Below are 15,026 nucleotides of genomic sequence, written 5' to 3' on the forward strand. Positions count from 1 at the left end.
ATTAAATAGGAAACTTAAAATTTCCCTCCTCTCTTTATGTATATACAGAGCTTGAAGAAAACAGGATTGTCTAACTCATAGCACCAAAAATTCTTATATTTATTAGTTTTTGTGTTTTGCTGCAGCATTTTGCTTCCATTTTAGTAAAACATAGATCTATACATTTTTGCACAAATTTATTAATTGGATTTTTCTAATTTCAGTAGTTATTATAATATTACTGTATGAGACAAATACATTAAAGGTATGCTTATGTTAGATGTAATAATTCTTTTATGCTCCATTTCTCTCTAGGAATCCACACACTGCAGTTAATGTATGGCTGTGAGTTGGATGACGATAACACCATTCGAGGTTTTCTACAGTATGGCTATGATGGAGATGATTATGTTTCTTTTGACAAAGAAACCCTAACCTGGACTGCCGCCAATCAACGTGGGCTAACAAGTAAAATTAGGTTGGATCCTAACATAGCAAACAGTCAGCAGAATAAAGGATATTTGGAAGGAACATGCATTGAATGGCTGAAGAAGTATGTTGGGCATGGTGCAGAGACTCTGAACAGAAAAGGTTTGTGGAAAAGAATTGATCTTGTTCAGTGCTGGGTATTACATTTTATATTTTTGTTATTTTTAAGGGTATGTTTTAGTTTTGTGTTTAGTTTCAGTAGCTTCAAGATAGTTGCATTTATTTATTTATAACAGTGTTACTTATTTGCAATATCTTCAAAAGATATTTTTAGGTATGTTTGTATTTATATTTACATTAAGCATTTTTTGTGTGTTTGGGTGTTTTTAATATAACTAACATCTTCCTTTCAACCAATTACTGGTTGGTCTAGACATTACTTTATGCCATACAGGTAATGTTATATACAGTACCTACAGTGTCATAAACCATTTTATTGCAAACTAAATAAAACTGTAATTTTGAAAGCCTCTCTGAGATCACTATAGCTATCTATTGTTCTTGGCAAGGTGTTACCACAGACTTGAATGCTCTAAGCTGAACAGCCAAAGCTTCTCCTTTCATATAGTGCTATTAGCATGTACTGATTATCAGTAAGTCATAGTCACTTTTTGTTGAATGAATAATGACAATTTTAAACTTTATGTGTAGTTTATAATGTGAGGTTACATTAATTTAATTTTACAACTTGGTAAGGACTAGATAATTCTTAGCTATATTCTGATATGTGAACCCATATAAAGAAGAGGATGTGATTACTATTTTATATCTCAGCATGTACACCCTCATTTTATGTTCTACATGTTTAGTTTGTTATAGGAAAGCAGGACTTTACTCAGTAGCAACGTCTTGATGATTTGACTAAATCTACAGACAATCATAGTAATTGATATTTCCTGGAGGAAATATATAGATGTGAACACATAAAATGATACATCCAGAATGGATCTGGGGTCAAAGGGCTATGGAGCACTAACTACAGTACATCCAGAAAAAGATTATTGTAATTTGTCCTATAAAGTACTACCCCAAGTACATTATAATCTACTATAGACATATTCAGAAACTGGAGAAAGAATGATATTCTAGAAAATAAAGAAAAATCAATGATATAAACTATTCAATTATTCTATCATGTTCCAAGGTAATGAAAGAGGACATTATCACTCATTTATTCTCTTTTCTAACTTTATTTTGTGAGGACAAAAATCAATGATCCACTAAAATGTTTATGTTTTAAAAGTCTATTTAAATATTAATGAAAGTGTCAGTTCAGATTTTGCTTTTAAATTATTAAAATATATCTCAGTAAATCTTTCATTAATATTAATGTGATAACTTTTATTTTCCCAATTGCCCAGTTTATTTTAATTCTCATTGTTTGATGTAGTAATGTAATGTTTTTTCAGCCAAAATATTATTTCTTTTAAAGTTTTGTGTATTTAACTACTGTGTACTTGCTTTTTTCTTTTGGTTTTGCATTGGAGTAATTCCAGAAGGTTTCAGCTTTCTAAAATATTTTTTTTTTTGTTTAAGTTCCAATGCTTTTTGTTCTTTGTTTCATGTGTGTAGCTACCCCGAGATATTTGTGACTGACAAGAGAACAGAATCTGGAACAGAAGTCACCTGCCATGTTACAGGATTTTTCCACGAGACATTGAAGTAATTTGGCACAATGGTGGACCTCGAGATCTGGATGTAGAAAGTGGAGAAGTGCTGCCCAATGATGATGGGACCTACCAAGTGAAAAAGATCTTAAAGCTGAAAAAACACCAAATGAAATAGAGAAAGGAGAGTACTCATGCCTTGTGGCCCACAACAGCTTTCCTGTAGATAAGAAAACTCCATACAACCCACAAAGGAATGGTAAATACTAAAAGTTACTCTTCAAAATACACTAGGTGGAAACATATTGAAAGAAAGCAAGGGAAAACACATTAAACTGATATTTTTCTGTTTCTAAGGTAACTTGGGAAAAAGACTAGTATTTTTAACAACTTTAATTACTTTTGTCAAAATAAGGAAGACTTTCTGAACATCCATTTCTTTGTTATGTTTTTGATGTACATAAGAAATTCATGTAATTGATAAAATGTACAATTAGACAGTTCAGTACATACTGTTCATGCTTATTCAGAGCCAAGCAGCCAAGTTCAGATTTTCACAAAACAGAAAAAAATTAAATACTCTTTCCATAGAGTATGTAACTTGCCTGCTGGTTGGAAATGGACTACAAGTGAATATTTCACTAAATACAATTATGTATATAATTTGGGATCTTCCAGTATTTTGCATATCTAAACAAGCAAATAATATGAAGCCAATTATAGGAAGGTTTCCAAACTGTCCCAAATTTGATTAGATCTGCCACTAGCTACTCTCTTAGAAGACCTAAAACTTTTATAGACATAACCAAAACCATTTACATTTCTTCATTTTTAAACTAATTAACCATGTAGGTTTTCATCCCACATGAAGTGTACTGTTAACAAATGTTTTAACCAACACACTTGCATAAAGAAAATGAGGAATAAGCACTTTAATTTGCCCCATTTTACTCTAACTAGATAAGCAGTTACCCTAAATATAATCTGAAGTATTTCATCAAGTATGACACTTTCTCTCATCTATCAAGTCTTCACCAGCTGATATGATTTTAACATAAAACGGCTTCTGACAAGAATTAATTTTTACATCCATACTTTCTATCGCCTATCCATAGCTAGTGTCACTCATATTTGTGTTATATTGTCACATGACATACTGTAGGCTCAACTGTTAAGGGATCTAGTTTTTCATAGATAGGTGATAAACTGTGCACGAAGCACACATGAAGATCCTCAATTATTATAAAGCTACTGTATCTCCTGATATGTCTTAAAAATTCTTGAATTGTCTTTTTTAAATTGAAGAGAAAAGTGACCCATTTCACATTTTAAATTTGAATGATACCTTATGCCGCTTTCCCTAAATTGTTCTAAAGATTCATCTACTTTAGTTTTTAAACCCTAAAAATATCTTATTTCACTATTTTCCCAGAATTGCACAGTACATGATCTACTGTACATATAATTTGTTTGAGAAATTAGCTAATTAGTCAGTATTAGTGAAATACTAGAAGCATAAAAAATCTGGCATTTGCATCATTTTACTTCTGTTGTTTGCTGTCCAACACTGTAGCTATCAGAAAAGACAAAGCACATCTAGACAGCTCACAAACTGCTTTTGACAGCTTTTTGGGAAACTAAATTAGGACAGGGAAGAAAGAAGAGCTATTTCAACACAACGTTCCATTAAAAAAATCAAGTGTCACTTTGAAGGCAGACTCAGTCTTTCTATAGACTTATTTGAATTTAATATTTTAAATGAAGATGGCTCTGTTTTACTTCACATTCATCTTAATTAAAATTATCATTTTTTCATACAAATAATGAATTAACCATACTTTCTTATTATTCATACATTAAGTGTGTCTTATTCTGAAAGAGATTTTGTTTTTAATTTTTTGTTTATATTTCTGGTACTAGATATGCATAGTCCACTGGTGCTTAAATGATTCCTGTTTTATCCAAATAATCCTCATCCTTACTTATAATTTTATTAATGGCAGTATTTAACAAAGCTTATTTCTGGTTAATTTTCCAGATTCCCTGTGGATAATTGGTGTTGTTATTGGGATCTTGCTTGCTATTGCTGCTGTCGGACTTGGAGTATTTGCATGGAAGAAGAGGAATAGATCAGGTAACAGAAAGAGAGAGAGGACATGTCTGAGTTGTTCTCATGATTTTAATTTGAAAACACTGAGAAATACTGAAGCAGTTTTGATTTAATCTAGTTCTGTTTCTCTTCTAATTAAGCTTAATTAGATTTTACAAAGATTTATTTTGAAATGTTCTCTTTCATAAAAGAAAAGATTACTATGTATGATTATTAATTTGTTTGTTTATCTATAAAAGAGAACTTATATAAAAGAAAATGATTTCAAAATGCACATACTTTATTCTTATAGTTTGCCTATAAGTTTTATAGTTTTTAAACAACTGATCACAAATTGATCTGATCTCTCCAAAAGAGATCAAAAAATTTGACTGAATTAGATTTTAAAGTTTTCTTATGGCAATAAAATGCTATAAATAAGTGGCATATTCCTTTGATACTGAAGTTATAAGTAAATCTACCAGAGGTTAACAGTTTTACAAAATGATATCTTTGTTGTATCTGATATGAATCTTTTGTGAAAGGTCCTATACAGTTTGATGCTGCAGTGTGAAGCCAAAAGTGCATCTTATACGTTCATATCACACTTGACAAACATTTTGAATTCTTCTTATGAAGTACTGAAGTTATAAATGTTGTTTTTCTGCCAACTTTCATCTGATGTTTGCTTCTGATAGACACACTTAAGTTCAGTGCTCTGTTTTTTCTTTCTAGGTGGTGAAACCACTAAATACAAACAGACTTCAAGTAAGTAATTAAGATGTATCAGTTTTGTACAAGTGCTAAATTGACCCTACATGTAGAACATCAAACTGGATCAGTGTCCCTGTTTAGGTTTCTAATTAGTGCTGTATATTTTAAACCATCTTATAATATAGCATGTTGGGCAATTCTGTATATATTTCTGAGATTAAACTAATGTTGTTTCAGCTTTTACAGACAATAAGATTTGGTTAGTATAGGCCACATGCGAAGGTCCCTGAACCCAGAGATAATGTCAAGGAAACCAGATTTTTTAAACATAAAATCCTTTTTATTAAAGACAGAAATGAATAGACAATAAAAGTTAATCCACAAAGTACAACACAAACAGTAACTGTAGTCATCAACCAATTTAGGCCTACCAATATAGAAATAAATGTCTGGGGAGAGATGGCTTGTCCTCGTACCCATCTACCCATCAGCATACTCCATCATTCTCCTTTCACTTCTTAAAATTCTCTCTCTCTCTCTCCTGCCCACCATTGTAGTACCAGCCTTTTCTCCCAGCTTCACACTCGGTGAGCCTATGGGTTTGAGGCAACATTAATCCCTGTCCTCAGATCACTCCCAGACAAACAGAAAAAACCCTTGCAGTTTCAGCAAATATCCTCTTTTAAACGGGGACACCTTGGTGGAACTCTCTTCTAGTGATCTGTGGTGTTCTTACATTCCTTAGTCTGCCATTAAAGAATTATAACTCTTGAAGACCTTCTTCTTCCTTCTGAGCTACTCGTTATTTAAACAGGATAACCACGTCCATGTGCACCCTGTTCAGAATTGTGTGCTGTCTGAAAGAATACAATCTTATTCCTCCCAAGACCATTCTGATTCTCCCTCTGTACTTTGGTCCTTCTAGTTTTTAACCTAATGAGGCATCACATACATCTCAAAAGCATTTCACCAGCATTAGTACATTTCTCTTTATTCTATAAGGACAAAATGCATTGGCCCAGCCAGTACCAAATTCTCTCTTTTAATAAAACTGTGTTAAACTGTGTTTTGTTTCCATCAATTATTGCTCTTTGCAGTTTGCAGTTCCTCAACCAGACAGATCACATTTACATAGGACTCAAATTATAAGTTAAAATAAAGCAAAACTGTTTACCAAAAAGTGATTTCTTTCAGTCTAAAAATAATTATAATTATTCTATAATAATAAAAAGTAACGATTTAGCACTCCTCCCTTTGTGTTGTTTAGAGTAAATAAAGTTAAACCAATAAATCTTACGAGGGACAATCAAAAGTTTCCGACTTTTATATTTACGTTGGAAACGGTGAAAGCAGGATGAGTAGTAATTGGGCATTAAAAAGTTGGTACGCGGTGGGAAATTGCAAAAATGAAGGTGACTATGTAGAAAAGTGATGTCATTTGTTTTGAAAATTTTAAAAATAGAGTAAAAAAAGTGTGGAAACTTTTGAACATCCCTCGTATATGTAAAATAGCTAAAAAGCTATGTTTGCCTATTCATTGATAATACTGCACATTCTTTACTTACCTGCTGTAGAACACAACAGAGGTCAGAGTTTTGCTTTTGAATTTACTGTGATTTGTAGCCGATCACATTACATAACTGGTGGCTTGCATTGAAAATACACACAATAGGAACTTCCAGGCAGGTTACATATAAAATTAATAGACTAGCAGAAATCATGTGATGTTGGGAAATCGGCTATATTCATATTCAGAAACAGCTTTATTACCTTGTTTAAGGTTTAGCTGCCAAAGCAGTTAGTAATATATTGAACAATAATAGTTATCACAACAACCCACAGTCTTTATGCACATGCTGTTTCAGTTGCATGAATATTTTCCTCAAATACTGTTTTGTTTTTCGGTTTTATTTGAATTCAAAAATACATTTAAGGAGTTACATGTAGTGACTTATCTTTAATATTTGAAGTATATTTAAAAATTATATTAAATATCCTCTTAGTCATAAATTTGCTCCCTTTACAGTATACCTAACCTAACAGAAAATAGAATGTAGTTTCGTACTGCAATTAGAAAATCATATATGCAATTAGGATTCAAATTTTGGCAGAAAGCATCCAAGATACTATGAAGAAATCTAAAATATTATAAATACTTTATTTAATGCAACAAAAGAAATTTACTTCTAACCAAATTTATATTTTGTACTATGTATATACTTTAGAGAAAATATGTAGTTGAAAGAGTTAAAACTTACAGAAATAAAATGCTTTAAGTGCACAGTTAACTTTTTCTGTGCTTGGGCTAATGTTTTTGCTCATTTGTTTTAGGTGATGATAATTCCTCCCTGGTTCTTCAAATGAAGCTCTGAAAGCCTGAAACAACATTCATCTAAAGATAGGTATCTATTTGAACAGTATTTATGTTCACTTTCTGTAGAAGTATCTTTTAAAATCAGTGTAATACCTGTGGTTGATAACATTTTCTTCCCAATACAGCACAATACAATATATTGATTAACAAAACCTTTATTGCTTTTAACAGTCTTTCTTTCTATTTTCCTAAATATGTAACTGTATTTGCATGTTATAATGTATTACCTAATGTTTTCTGAATATTAACAGTGCAAGATTTTTGTTACATAACAGCATGTCTTACAGTGTTTTTCTCAAATAATGAATAGTCTAGTGATGTACTTTGTGATTGTTGAAAGCAGCTAAAGATTTCAGTATCCCTGTTTTAGTAACACTTTTCTCTTCTCTTCTTTCAGTACTTAAAGAAATGACTAAGAAGTGGAGGCATTACAACAGAAAATTACTTCATCTTGTTCAATAAAAATAATCATTTATCCAACGCTTTTCAGAATTTCTATAGTAACCAATTGCTTGTATAAAAGGGTGATGACACAATAATAAAATCTACTTGCCTTATGTTTTCAGTTCTTAATGTCTGTGCCAGTTATATCAGAGGGTTAAAGATTTAATTAATGCATATTAATACAATTTAGGCATCATTAAGCATGGGAAATTCAGCAAATAGTTTAAAGCAGTAAATAGAGAAGTTATTTTATTTGACAATTTTCTTTGTATTTTCTTCTGTTTATAAATTGAAAATAGTTGATGTCAGTTTTACTATATCTATTAGTCTTCCTGCTGATTGAGTTAAATTTAGGTGTCTACTTAGCAGAGATAGCGTCCTGGAAAATCCAAGTTAATTTAATTGAAATAAGTTAACATGTTTATTTCTACATATTGCTTAGTGTATATCTGAAGAAGTGAAGTGAATGTCAAAAATTATGTAATGGTATTCAAAACAATGTTCTATTATCATTATATTATTATATGTGAAACATGTTAATATAACTTAAAACAGACACATTAAAACATCTCTAGAATTGCTCAATGACGTGCTTTTTATTATAATTCATTTCTACTTCATCTATGAAATATCACTGCAATAATTGTGCCTAAAAATACAAATAAATAAACAAAAAGTAATATATTATGGAAGTCATATTTGCTTTCACATTAGCTTCCTTTTCTTGTGTATTTACCTATTTACCTGTGTTCCCCAGAAAATAAAATGCAATTAATGTGTTTAAAAGACAAAGTACTGTTAGTGATTTATATTTGTAATATCCTTCTGGGTATCTATTGCTTTGTGGGTATCTTGGATTAAAAATGCAAAAAGCTATTTTCACATTACCCAACAGGCAGCTTTTTTCATTTATTAGCTTTACAGCCCTATCATACGGATTTTGGTGTTTAATGTATGTAATTTTGTTTTATTTTAAAATGTTTTCTAATTCAGCCTATGTTACCTTGATTTTTGATTGCTGGTTCTGATGTCTAAAAACATGTTCCACGTGTAAAATAAAGAACATGATTCCTAGATTTCCTGTTTTTTTCTTGTGTATGATTCTAGTTAGTGTCTATTACGTATTAATAAAATACAAATACAAAACATTTGGTTTAGACCCCAAAATCTGCATAAAAGCCTCAGAAAAATAATTTAATATATTGAAATAATACTTACATATTCTATAGGTTGCCAGTATGGTGGCACAGTAAGTAGTGCTGCTGCCTCGCAGTTAGGAAACCCAGGTTCGCTTCCCAGGTCCTCCCTGTGTGGAGTTTGCATGTTCTCCCTTGTCTGCGTGGGTTTCCTCTGGGTATTCCAGTTTTCTCCCACAGTCCAAAGACATGCAGGTTAGGTGCATTGCCGATTCTAAATTGGCCCTAGTGTGTGCCTGGTGTGTGTGTGCCCTGCAGTGGGCTGGTGCCCTGCCCAGGGTTTGTTTCCTACCTTGCCCTGCGTTGGCTGGGATTGGCTCCAGCAGACCCCGTGACCCTGTAGTTGGGATATAGTGGGTTAGATAATAGATGGATGGATATTCTATAGGTTTTACTCAGTTCAATACCTTTTAATTTCAGTCAGTGTGTAGTTTCAAGTAAATGGTACTTGTTCTGTATTTTAAAGAAATCTGCTTGAATGCTAGAATTCATGCATTTTGTGTTGTATACTTTGACATTACTTTTGTTCCAAGACCAAAGACCTGAAAACGTAATAACAAAAATTTGTCTGCCAGTCTTGATGTAACTTGGCATTTTAGTTCTGTTTTCCTGGATGTCCTTAACATTAAAGTAGTGGTTGCCAACCAGTTGATCTCGTTGAATTTCTTGATTTTACAGACTGTGATACTGTGTTACCCCGAAAATAAGACCTACTTCAAAAATAAGCCCTAGCACAATTTTCAGGATGCTCTGTAATATAAGCCCTACCCCAAAAATAAGCCCTAGTCAAGATCGTCAGCTGAAAAGTAAGGCACCTAAGGCCACCTCATGCGATGTTATGTGTGTGCCCAAACATCCATTAAATTCCCAGGACACCTTGCCACAATATCTTTGGAATTGGTGTTTAATGATTACATCCATCAATTGGGATGCCCATTCCAGCAAGCATTGGGTGCAAAACAAAAACAAAATCCCTGGACAGGGTATCAGCTCAACACAAGGTGAACACAAGCACACACATACACTAACATTATTGTAGCTTCACCAAATCTCCAAGCCTTCATGTCTTTGGATGGAAAACTGAGCACACTGTGGAAACCCACCAGGAAAACAAGCAAACTCCAGGCAAGGATCACAAGGGACGTGACTCCCTGTGAGACCGCTCTGCCACTGTGCCACCCCATATGTGTAATTATTAACAGTATTCATTATTTAAACAAAGTTTAAATGATTTTTCTGTAAAATGTAACATAGATATTTTAATGCATTTCATCATGAAATTGATATCAAGTATAAATCTAAGAATTCCAAATGTGCAGAGAGCTGGAATATTATAAATGTAATGTGTTCTGTGCGGCAATCTGTTGCTGCTTGCTGCTGTCAGGTCAGGAGGAAGCCCCAGAAGCGCCTAATTGATTAACTGGGTCGGTTTTAAGATGATGTCTACAACGGCCTACTTTAATGATAAAGTAATTTCTGAGACTAAAGTGGACATTTTAAGTTTAAAGCCAAAATTTCCACTTTAATCACAAAATAGACATTTTCATGATGTCCTTATTTTCTTTCCTCTGTGGCTCAAATATGCCACTGTACATTCTGATGGTATTGTGAAGGTGCAAAAAAAAAAAAAGATGGTACAGATGATGTGAAACTTTTAAAATAGACTATATCGTGTCATTACATTGGGGAATATGCGACACTTGAATATAAAAGCAACATGAATACATTTGTATGTCAGCATTTTGCTTCACCACATCGAACCATTAATCTAACATCGAAACACGCACCTCGATCCCGTAGGATCCTAAAAGCAGCTGGAGTAGCAAGAAATTCAGGCTGGAATTCAGGGTTTGTATGTGGAGAGTTATGACGATATTCCAAAAGAAGATGACGTGACTGTATTTGGATAAATGTATATTGTTGCACATGAATTCATATAAGATATCCCCTGAAAATAAGCCCTAGTGCATTTTTGGAGCAAAATTAATATAAGACCTGGTCTTATTTTCAGGGAAACACGGTAGTTAACAGTTTAATATCGAGCAACAATCTTTAAAACAAAAAGAATATTAAATAAGACAAAGAAAAAATAGATTTTGTAAACAATAAAACACATAAAACAGATGTTAAAAACATATAAATACATATATGCAAATGTGGATGTGTACATATCTATGCGATCCAAACATTTGCAAAGCACGCTTTCATAAGCAGTAATTATGTATCAGTCAATTTGACCAAGATTAACACCGGACACAGGCACAGTACCTTTCTCAAAATGCAAAGCAAACTCTTCTTGTATTCACACATATTCATAGCTTTTATTATTTGGATAAACTATGCTTCCTGAAGAGCTGAAACAATGAGAAAGATGCAGTGAAGTGCAATAGAAAAATGCTGTCATTGACCGGTAAGCTTGAGTTACTGACATGTTTAAAAGGGTGTTTCTGTGGCAAAAGTTTGTGAATAATACAGTAAAGAGATAATATAGATAAGAAAGGACTGCCACAGAGACACCAGCTGCTGGTAAGAATTGTTTATTATATACCCTACTGTGAAGGCTATTCTTCCACCACTGCACTCACTAATATGGCCATAGGAGCATTGAGTGACCAAAGTCTTTAGAGTTCAGTCACTCTCCAGCCTTGCAGATCCTTGTTACTCCAATTTAGTGTTCACAGGGACCTCCTCACACTACTATCCTAGTCCCTTTTATGTCACTCGCCCTTCTTAACTCTGTCCTTGTTCCCAGCTATAGCATGGACATCACCTGCATCGTTTCATTCAAGGTTCAGTGTTACGCTATACTTGTTCATCTTTTCTTGTGGCAGTGCTGCTTGGTGCCTGCTAGTAGTGACCCAATAGGTTTTTGCAAATTTTATAACTGTCTTTGATAGCCTGCTTCCTTTAGAAGTACTGCTTATGTTAGCCACACAAAGTTAGTGATTGTGTGACTGTCAGGTGCACCCTTTTATGGGCACTCAATATAGTTGGCACTGAAGCTACTCATGTGAATGATGAACTGCCAGCTTTATATGCTGGCTTGCACAATACTGACATCATCCACTACTGATTCAGGAGTCAGTAATTTTACATAGCCCTTACTTTGATTGTTTAGCTGCCCTAGAAACCATTTCATACTCTTTGCAGAAGCACACAAACTCCTTGAATGATGGGTTATTCCCTTTTCTGCTGTGATCAACAGTGATGAGAGCCCAGAAGCAGCAGCAGTGTTTGATGCAGTACATCTGGAATGGTGATCTGATCATTATATCTGGTTAGGTAAACTTCTTTATGTATAGCTGCAGAGGTGGTGGTCTCTTGACTGTCTGCCTTCCTGAACTGACATTGTAGCCAGCATTCTAGTTGCCAGATCTCAGCTTTGTGTCTTCCCATCAACAACTCTTAAGAGCTCAACAAGTCTATTTTTGCATCTCTGCAGCAACTGGTGCTTTGCTGAATTGGGCCATATGTCATCTTCTGGTCCTACTTCTGACACCAATGTAAGTGCTGCACTGTGCTAACCTGCACTGACCAAATGTATTTTGCCCATTTTATTGCTCTTTAGGTAGCACATTATTTTCGGGCAGCCACACTAAAATGGTGATTATGGGACTGTGGCAAGCTTGCTCTTTTCATAGGCTCCCTCTGACAGGCACTAAAGCTGCCCATTTGAATATGGAATTCCAGCTCATACAGCTGCTGAGTTGGTGTTGATGCCATTCCCAGTTGATGCAAGAGTCAGAGCCGTTACAATATGACAATTTTCTTTTAACATATAAGGTATATACGTAAATGTGCACTTATATTAAAATTATAATATATTCAGAGTGGTGTTGATTGCATTCAAGGTGGTTTTAGTTGGATCGCTGGTTAGTTGCTCGTAGGTGGTGATGTTAGGGAGAATTTCTTCTATTGCAGTGACATATTGTTCATTGTCCATTATGACTCCTTTGTCGACTGGTATAATAACAATGCTGTTGTCATTCTGTAGCAATCTTAAAGCCTTCTGTTCTTTTTAGATATACGTACAGCTGAATGTCTTGCATGTAACTGGCTGGCCACGCACACCTTACCTCAAGTGCATTGTTTCCTGGTTTCTTTTCAGTATGTATAATGTGTTCCAGGGTGCCTAGGAAGTTCAATAGAATCAACACCACTCTGAATAAGCTCTATTGTAAAACTGCTTAAACTTACAGAATTATTAAAAATGAAATCCAAAGATGTGAACTGTTCTGAGTTCTACGGCCTCCCCAACATCCATAAAACACCACTAAAATTCAGACCTGTCGAATCCATAACAAGTGGGCCAACTTATATCTTATCTAAAAGACTTTTTCAAGTCAAACATTTAACATGTGATTTGGAATATTTTTCTAATACCATCGTGATGGCATTGCAGCTCCTGAAAAATGTATCCATCACTGAGGATGAAATCATGGTCTGGTTTATGTCGTGTCACCATGATTACAATTTATCTGGCCACAGGCACTTTACAAACAATACTAAACAATGACCCCACCATAATGGCATGAATGAAGCTGGCCACGAAGGACATAATGCATCTAATATCACTTTGCAAGAAAACTCACTTCCATTTTAATGGAATTTACTACAGACAGAAAGAAGGCACACCAATGGAATCCCCATTATCAGGACTCTTAAAATTTCCAATTAAAGACGTGTTAATAGCGCTATCCTGATTACAAGTGTTTATTGCAAGGAATTTTATGTGGACAAAATATTACATTTTGCTAGCAAACACCCATCTTTACATAAACATAGTTGTGTTAAGACACTATTCAGAAGACACTCATTGTAATACCAAGGAGACTAAAAGAATGAAAGATCTACCTTTTCCATCTGTTCACATCAAAGACATTCATCAAACAATGCTTACATAGGAGGTGACAGAAACTTCAGCAAACAATCAACTCTAACCTGACTCCCCACCCACCTAGCACACCCTTACTTATCATCATGGTGTATCAGAAAGAACAGCATATATCCTCTCCAGATCAGATGTCATAATAGTACAAAAGCCTGCAATCACTCTGCAGACAGTCCTTTTAATGCCAAAAGCAGGAAATCAGCAGCAGACACACGGAATACAGTTTATAGTATACCATGCAGCTCATGCCCAGCTGTATATGAGGGAAAAATTTAAAACACTTGCAATATGCACACAAGAACACTGCAATGCTATCAGAAGGAAGGACCCATAATCTCTGATTTATTCACATACAAATTCAGCTGGACACACATTTAACTGTGACACAGTGCAAGTAAAATTCAGGGCTAATACTAAAAGTGCCAGAGAGTTTGCTGATTCGTCGCTATATAACAAAACACCATTAACACACATTTGGACATTAGGCCAGCATATGCAGGCTTAAAAAGAAAATCCACATAATAAATAAGACTTTATGACCAACACATTCTGAAACCCACCTTATTAATCCCCCTTTCTTACAAAATCCCAAAAACCCAGCCCTTCATCTGCTATATATTGCTCTGGATTCCTGTATGTCTAATCTGACGATGAAACCTGGTAGGTTGTCGAAAGTTTAGGATTAAATAAACTATTTTAAGATACATGACTCATTTTAGGGCGGCACGGTGGTGCAGTAGGTAGTGCTGCTGCCTTACAGTTAGGAGATCTGGGTTCGCTTCCCATGTCCTTCCTGTGTGGAGTTTGCATGTTCTCCCCATATCTGCGTGGTTTTCCTCCGGTGCTCCAGTTTCCTCCCACAGTCCAAAGACATGCAGGTTAGGTGCATTGGCGATTCTAAATTGTGCCTAGTGTGTGGGTGTGTGTGTGCGCCCTGTGGTGGCCCACAGCCTGGGGTTTGTTTCCTGCCTTGCCCTGTGTTGGCTGGGATTGGCTAAAGCAGACCCCGTGACCCTGTAGTTAGGATATAGCAGGTTGGATGATGGGTGGATTCATTTTAACTCAGTTCAAATTCCAGTCTTTACAAGTTTTTCTTCAGGTACTTCAAGAACCCTCCCATATCAGTATATAAATTAACCCAATATTATTACATGTAGATGGGTCCCAATGGGCTATTTTTCTGTCTAGGGTTGGTTCTAGCTTTAGAGTTGATAATGATGATTTGGATGTCTGCAAACATGAA

At 34.6% G+C, this 15,026-nt stretch overlaps 1 pseudogene; it reads left to right on the plus strand.

The window, feature by feature from the left end:
- Positions 1–8,772, plus strand: part of LOC120538576 — a 44,800-nt pseudogene extending 36,028 nt beyond the window's left edge.
- The last annotated feature ends 6,254 nt before the right edge of the window (positions 8,773–15,026 follow it).

The sequence above is a fragment of the Polypterus senegalus genome, chromosome 11, assembly GCF_016835505.1.
Source record: "Polypterus senegalus isolate Bchr_013 chromosome 11, ASM1683550v1, whole genome shotgun sequence".
NCBI lineage: Eukaryota > Metazoa > Chordata > Cladistia > Polypteriformes > Polypteridae > Polypterus > Polypterus senegalus.